The sequence below is a fragment of the Colobus angolensis genome, unplaced genomic scaffold (assembly GCF_000951035.1).
Source record: "Colobus angolensis palliatus isolate OR3802 unplaced genomic scaffold, Cang.pa_1.0 Scaffold308, whole genome shotgun sequence".
In the NCBI taxonomy this organism is placed as follows: domain Eukaryota; kingdom Metazoa; phylum Chordata; class Mammalia; order Primates; family Cercopithecidae; genus Colobus; species Colobus angolensis.
Window position 1 is genome coordinate 2,010,096 of NW_012116355.1, and position 8,481 is coordinate 2,018,576.

Below are 8,481 nucleotides of genomic sequence, written 5' to 3' on the forward strand. Positions count from 1 at the left end.
AAAAAAAAAAAAAACTATTAAGCAGATAACCAAACATTACCAAACATCTGGGGAAAGTTTAACATGAAACACTTAAAAAATAACTCAACGTGAAGAAAACAGTCCATGCAGAGAAAGTAAAATGTATTAGAAATGTATATATATGTACATACATATATGTAAACATTATATACATATAAACAGTAGGCCCTCCATATCCCTGGGTTCTATCAACTGTGGATCAAAAATATTCAAGTAAAAAAAAAAAAAACAGTTAAAAAAAAAGCAATAAAAAGATTTTGGTATCAGTGGGGGTTCCTGGAACTCCCCTATGGATACTGAAGGACAACTGTAAATAATGGCTTATATATGAGACATATAATTACACATACATAAAACTATGTATACTTCTATATAAGCTATATATATTCACCTATTTATGCGTATATACATGATGTCTTCAGAGAGTTAATAGGAGAAAAGACAACCATGATCAAGACATCAAAAACAGAATGCCGGCCAAGCCCAGTGGATCACACCTGCAATCTTAACACTGTAGGAGGAATGCTTGAGCCCAGAGTTTGAGACCAGCCTGGGCAACATATTGAGACACCATCTCCATTAGAAAACAAGAACAAGCCAGGTGTGGTGCCTCTGTAATCCTAGCACAATGAGAGGCTAAGCAGGTAGATAAATTGAGCTCAGGAGTTCGAGAACAGCCTGGCAACACAGCAAAACCCATCTCTACTAAAACTATAAAAATTAGCTGGGTGTGGTAGCAGGTGCCTATAGTCTCAGCTACTTAGGAGGCTAAAGTGGGAGAATCTCTTGAGCCCAGGAGGCAGAGGTTGCAGTAAGCTATGATTGTGCCACTGCACTCCAGCTTAAGCAGCAGAGTAAGAGCAGACGCTGTCTCAAAAAAAAAAAAAAAAAAAAGAAGAAGCCACCTAAATTGAAAATAAGAGGCTGGGTACAGTAGCTTACACCTGTAACCATAGCACTGTGCACATTGGGGGCTGAGGTAAGAATATCGCTTGAGCCCAGGAGGTTGAGGCTGCAGTGAGCCTTGATCGCACCCCTGTACTCCAGCCTAAGCGACAAAGCAAGATTCTGTCTCAAAAACAAAGGAAAAAAAAGAGAAAAATACTTTTTAATTAGAAGAATTAATTCAGACTGTTCTATATCCAGATAATGGGTGCTCCCAAAAAAAGATTAGGAAAAACATAGAGGAGAAAATATCATTGAAATAATTCAAGGAAATTTCCCAATGCTGAAAAACATGAGTTTAAAAGTACCTCAGCAGGCCGGGCGCGGTGGCTCAAGCCTGTAATCCCAGCACTTTGGGAGGCCGAGACGGGCGGATCACGAGGTCAGGAGATCGAGACCATCCTGGCTAACATGGTGAAACCCCGTCTCTACTAAAAAATACAAAAAACTAGCCGGGCGCGGTAGCGGGCGCCTGTAGTCCCAGCTACTCGGGAGGCTGAGGCAGGAGAATGGCGTGAACCTGGGAGGCAGAGCTTGCAGTGAGCTGAGATCCGGCCACTGCACTCCAGCCCAGGCAACAGAGCGAGACTCCGTCTCAAAAAAAAAAAAAAAAAGAGATGGGGCTTTGCCATGTTGGCCAGGCTGCTCTCAGACTCCTGATCTCAAGTGATCTGCCTGCTTCTGCCTCCCAAACTACTGGGATCACAGATATGAGGCACCATGCCCAGCAAAATATTCTAAAATTGACTGGGGTGATGATTGCACAACTCTGACTAAAAACCACTGAATTACAGTCATATGTTGCCTAATGACAGGAATATGTTCTGAGAAATGCATCATTAGGCAATTTCATCATTGTGTGAACATCATACAGCATGCTTACACAAAAATGGTATACTTGTACCTAGATGGTATAGGCTCCTACACATCTAGGCCATATGGCATAGCCTATTGTTCCTAGGCTTCAAACCTGTACATCATGTTACTATACTGAATATTGTGTAGGTGAGTAGCTGGGATTATAAGCGCCTCCCACCACGCCCAGCTAATTCTTCTATATTTTCAGTAGAGATGGGGTTTCACCATGTTGGCTGGGCTGGTCTCAAACTGCTGACCTCAGGTGATCCGCCTGCCTCGTGGATCCCAGCAATCCCAGCACTCCCAGAAGTGCTGGGATTACAGGCGTGAGCCATAGTGCCTAGCCCACAATTCTTATACTATACAAACTTTTAAACCTTTTGACCTTTGAAACAACACTTAGCTTCTTAGCTTAAAACGAAATCACACTATACAGGTGTACAAAAATAACTCATATCTTTACTTTCTTCTACAAGCCTTTTTCAGAGAAAGGGTCTCACTCTGTTGCCCAGGCTAGAGTGCAGTAGTGCAATCATAGCTCACTGTAACCTCGAATTCCCAGGCTCAAACGATCCTCCCACCTCAGTCTCCTGAGTAGTTGGGACTACAGGTGCGTGCCACCAGGCCTGGCTGGGTTTTTTTTTTTTTTTGTAGAAACGGAATCTCCCTATGTCACCCAGGCTGGTCTTGAAGTCGTGGGCTCAAGTAATCCACACACCTCAGCCTCCCAAAGTGCTCAGATTACAGGTGTAAGCCACTGTGCCTGGCCAACTCTGTCTCAAAAACAAACAAACATTGTAAGGACATATAAAGTTTCCTGCAACACTTTCTGTATTAGGGAAAAGGCTTAAACGACTTAAGTGTCCAGCAATAGGAATGAAATACAACATATACACTACATGGCCGGGCTCAGTGGCTCACGTCTATAATCCCAGCACTTTGGGAGGCTGAGGCGGATGGATCACCTGAGGTCACCAGCTGAAGACCAGCCTGACCAATATGATGAAACCCTGTATCTACTAAAAATACAAAAATTAGCCAGGCATGGTGGTGGGCGCCTGTAGTCCCAACTACTTGGGAGGCTGAGATAGGAGAATCACTTGAACCTGGGAGGTAGAGGTTGCAGTGAGCCAAGATTGTGCCATTGAACTCCAGCCTGGACAACAGAAAGAGATTCAGTTTCAAAAAAAAAACAAACTACACTTAGACATGCATGTTCTCTCATGAAAAGATAGCTAAAACATAGTCATATTAAGTTTCAAAACATATTACAAAACAGTTTATGTAACATGTTCCCAATATACATATCTGGAAGAACAGACAAAAAGGAAATATTCATTACTCTGGGAAATGTGATCATGGGTAACTTCTCTCAAAAACTTTTCTATTTGTTTATCTATATTTCCTCTCTTTTTTTTTTTCTCCTGAGACAGAGTTTTGCTCTTGTTGCCCCAGGCTGGAGTACAATGGCACGATCTCGGCTCACTGCAACCTCCACCTCCCGGGAACAAGCGATTCTCCTGCCTCAGCCTCCCGAGTAGCTGGGATTACAGGCATGTGTCACCACAGCCAGATAATTCTGTGTTTTTAGTAGAGGGGTTTCTCCATGTTGGCCAGGCTGGTCTTGAACTCCTGACCTCAGGTGATCCACCTGCTTCAGCCTCCCAAAGCGCTGGGATTACAGGCATGAGCCACCACGCCTGGTCTATATTTTCTAATTTTTATATAATGAATAGGTTTTATAAATATAATTTTTTTTTTTTTTTTTTTTTAGACGGAGTCTCGCTCTGTCGCCCGGGCTGGAGTGCAGTGGCCGGATCTCAGCTCACTGCAAGCTCCGCCTCCCAGGTTTACGCCATTCTCCTGCCTCAGCCTCCCGAGTAGCTGGGACTACAGGCGCCCGCCACCTCGCCCGGCTAGTTTTTTGTATTTTTTAGTAGAGACGGGGTTTCGTCGTGTTAGCCAGGATGGTCTCGATCTCCTGACCTCGTGATCCGCCCGTCTCAGCCTCCCAAAGTGCTGGGATTACAGGCTTGAGCCACCGCGCCTGGCCTATAAATATAATTAAATAGTAGCTATTTAACAGCTAATATTGTGACAAGGTCATGGAAGATGGTGGAGTAAGGAGCTCCAGGAAGGCCAGGCGTGTGACTCACGCCTGTAATCCCAACACTTTGAGAGGCCGAGGTGGGCAGATCACCTAAGGTCAGGATGCGAGACCAGCCTGACCAACACGGTGAAACCCGTCTCTACTAAAACTACAGAAAATTAGCTGGGTGTGATGGTTCGTGCCTGTAATCCCAGCTACTCTACAGCTACTTGGGAGGCTGAGGCAGGAGAACTGCTTGAACCCGGGAGACAGAGGTTGCAGTGAGCTGAGACTGAGTCACCACACTCCAGCCTGAGCAATAGAGCAAGACTCTGTCTCTAAAAAAAAAGAAGCTCCAAGAATCTGTCCCTTCACCTAAGCAACCACTGAGCTGGTAGGAATTGTCTAAAGTAACTACTGTGGGACTCTACAGCCTATCAAACATTTACAGCATCAACAGAGAACAGTGTGATTCACAATAACCCAAAGGTGGGAACAACCCAGGCATCCATCAACAGATGAATTATACAAACAACGGAATGTTATTCAGCCATTAAAAGGGATGAAATTCAGAGACATGCTACAACATGGATGAATCTTGAGATAATTATACTAAGTGAAATAAAACACACAAAAGGACAAATATTTTATGACTCCACTTCTACAAGGTGCCTAGAATAAACAAATTCATAAAGACAGAAAGGAAAATTGAGATTACCAGAGAATGAAGGCAAGGGGGAAAAATTAGTTACTGTTTAACGGCTTCAAAGTTTCAGTCTGGAATGAAGAAGTTTAGAAAATAGGTCATGATGCTGATTACACTTCACAGTGAATATACTTAATGTCATTGAACTGTACTCTTAAAAACGGTTAAAATGGTAATTATATGATTCACCACAATCAAAATAAAATGCTGTATCATAAAATGTATCTGAGAAGTGACAGATGTAGTTTAAATCCTTCTTTTCATATAATCTTCCATTACTTAGAGAACATATTTTATTGTAAGTAACGCTGAAGCTCTTGTAAGAAACCACCATACCAGCTGGGCACAGTGGCTCATGTCCGTAATGCCCCCACTTTGGGAGTCCGAGGCAGGTGAATCACCTGAGGTCAGGAGTGAGACCAACCTGGCCAACATGGTGAAACCCCATCTCTACCAAAAACACAAAAATCAGCTGGGCGCATTAGCTCACGACTGTAATCCCAGCACTTTGGGAGGTCAAGGCAGGCAGATCACGAGATCAGGAGATCAAGACCATCCTGGCTAACACGGTGATACCCGTCCGGTGTGGTGGCATGTGTTTGTAGTCCCAGCTACTCAGGAGGCTGAGGCAGGAGAATCACTTGAACCTAGGAGGCAGAGGTTTCACTGACCTGAGATCATGCCACTGCACTTCAGCCTGGGCAATACAGCAAAATCCTGTATCAAAAAAGAAAAACCTCATAATTTTCAACTTAGTAGAATCCAAATTAGTGAGGACTCACTGTACCACACAAATAACTCCTCTTAGTCCTCAGAGCCATTTTCCTCATATTTTAAGAAAAAATATTTTAACTTCACTTTGTACTCACACACACAAATATGATACAAAACTGCCTTACTGTGGTCTTTTTCTTTAAAAAACTGAAGTGACTATACATTTACCAAAATTCATAGAACTTCAAAGATTAATTTTAATGTATAAATTATACTTCCATAAACCTGACTACTTAAAACTATAATAGAATTTAATTAAAGTTTTGATTCTGCTGAGAGCATTAAAAAAAAAAACCTTGAAAAATTTTAATTAAAGTTCAACCAAAGGGTATTAAATAATTTCTTTCTTTCTTTTTTTTTTGTTTTTTGTTTTTGAGACAGAGTCTCGCTCTTGTTGCCCAGGCTGGAGTGCAATGGCGCGATCTTGGCTCACCACAACCTCCGCCTCCCAGGTTGACACCATTCTCCTGCCTCAGCCTCCCAAGTAGCTGGAACTACAGGCGCTGGCCGCCACGCCCGGCTAATTTTTTTGTATTTTAGTAGAGATGGGGTTTCACCTTGTTAGCCAGGATGGTCTTAATCTCCTGACCTCATGGCCTCCCAAAGTGCTGGGATTACAGGTGTGAGCCACCACGCCTGGCCAATAAAAATTAATTAAAGTTCAAACAAAGGGTATTAAATAATTTGTTTTTTGTTTTTTTTTTTTGAGACAGTTTCGCTCTTGCTGTCCAGGCTGGAGAGCAATGGCACAATCTCAGCTCACTGCAACCTCCACTTCCTGGGTTCAAGTGATTCTCCTGCCTCAGCCTCCAAACTAGCTGGGATTACAGGCACGCACCACCACGCCTGGCTAATTTTATATTTTTAGTAGAGATGGGGTTTCTCCATATGGTCAGGCTGGTCTCAAACTCCCAACCTCAGGTGATCCGCCCACCTCGGCCTCCCAAAGTGCTTGGATTACAGGCATGAGCCACCACACCCGGTCTAAATAATTTATTAATGATTGCTATCGATAATTCAATGAATCAAGCTTAATACCTGAGTTGCAGGTCGGGCGCAGATCACCTGAGTTCGGGAGTTCAAGACCAGCCTGACCAACATGGAGAAACCCCATTTCTACTAAAAATACAAAAAATAAACGGGGCATGGTGGCGCATGCCTGTAATCCCAGCTACTCGGGAGGCTGAGGCAGTAGAATTGCTTGAACCTGGGAGGCATAGGTTGCAGTGAGCTGAGATCCCGCCATCACACTCCAGCCTGGGCAACAAGAGCGAAACTTCGTCTCAAAAAAATAAAATAGGCCAGGTGCAGTGGCTCATGCCTGTAATCCCAGAACTTTGGGAGGCCGAGGCAGGCGGATCATGAGGTCAGGAGATCGAGACCATCTGGTTAACACAGTGAAACCCCGTCTCTACTAAAAATACAAAAAAATTATCCGGGCATGTTGGCAGGCGCCTGTAGTCCCAGCTACTAGGGAGGCTGAGATAGGAGAATGGCGTGAACCCAGGAGGCGAAGCTTGCAGTGAGCTGAGATCGCACCACTGCACTTCAACCTGGGTGACACAGCGAGACTCCATCTCAAAAACAAACAAATAAAATGAAATAAATAAAATAGAGTTCAAGACCAACCTGGCCAACATGGTGAAACCCCATCTGTACTAAAAATACAAAAATTAGCCAGGTGTGGTGGCGCATGCCTGTAATCCCAGCTACTCCAGAGGCTAAGGCAAGAGAACAGCTTGAACTTGGGAGGTGGAGGTTGTAGTGAGGCAAGATGACACCACTGCACTCCAGTCTGGGCGACAGAGCAAGACTGTATCTATCTATCAAACAAACACACAAACAAAAGTCTTAAGTCATATGAAGGAAATTATTCCTTCGAATAACAAAACTCTGGGTTTTTTTGTTTTGCCTTATTACATATATCAGGTATGATTACAAGTAAACTTAAAAATCTGTTTTTTAAGATTTAACCCATTGTTTCTTTTTTCTTTGTAAAGATAGGGGTCTCACCACGTTGCTCAGTCAGTCTTGGAACTCATGGGCTCAAGTGATCCACCAGCCTCGACCTCGAAAAGTGCTGGGATTACAGGTGTGAGGCACAACACCCAGCCACCAGTCTGTTTCTGTGAGGAACTATTACATATTTTCCAAGTTTTTATAACTTTGGCTATTCTTTTTTTTTTTTTTTTTTTTGCTAGTTCAGTGAAACAGTGGGAATGAAGAAGGAACTAAGCAATCTGTAACTGGTTGTGATCAATAGGTTGTAAACACCACTGCACTCGGACCAGTCTACTCTACCAATTCTTAATATTATCTTATAAATGGAACCACACTTATTTCAACAAGGTAGAAATCATTCAATGTTTAAAACCCAAATTACTACGTTTGCTACTAAATGAGCCACACAATCTAAATTATTTTATGGGACTTTTCCCTCAAATTAAATACCGGCTGCTCATGCAAGAAATAAGCAAAGCAGGTATCTTTTTTTTTTTCCCTTTGAGAGGGAGTCTCGCTCTGTCCCCCCGGCTGGACTGCAGTGGCCGATCTTGGCTCACTGCAACCTCCACCTCCCAGGTTCAAGAGATTCTTCTGCCTCAGCCTCCAGAGTAGCTGGGATGAGAGGCACACAACACCACAACAGGCTGATTTTTGTATTTTCAGTAGAGATGGCATTTTACCATGTTGGTCAGGCTGATCTTGAACTCCTGACCTCAGGTGATCTGTCCACCCTGACCTCCCAAAGTGCTGGAATTACAGGCATGAGCCAACACGTCTAACCAGCAAAGCAGATATCTAAAGAATTATTAGGCTGGGTACAGTGGCTCACGCCTATAATCCCAGCACTTTGGGAGGCCAAGGCAGGTGGATCACCTGAGGTCAGGATTTCGAGACCAGCCTGGACAACATGGTGAAACCCCACCTCTACCAAAATACAAAAATTAGCTGGGCATGGTGGCATGCACCTGTAGTCCCAGCTACTCAGGAGGCTAAGGCAAGAGAATCATTTGAATCCAAGAGGTGGAGGTTGCAGTGAGCCGAGATCACGCCACTGCACTCCAACATGGGTGACAGGGCAAGACTC

General features: G+C 43.7%; 1 protein-coding gene across 2 annotated transcripts in view; it reads right to left on the bottom strand.

The window, feature by feature from the left end:
- UBE2R2 (ubiquitin-conjugating enzyme E2R 2) overlaps positions 1 to 8,481 on the bottom strand; it is a 117,032-nt gene that overhangs the window by 95,206 nt on the left and 13,345 nt on the right. The gene's annotated exons all lie outside the window — the stretch shown is intronic.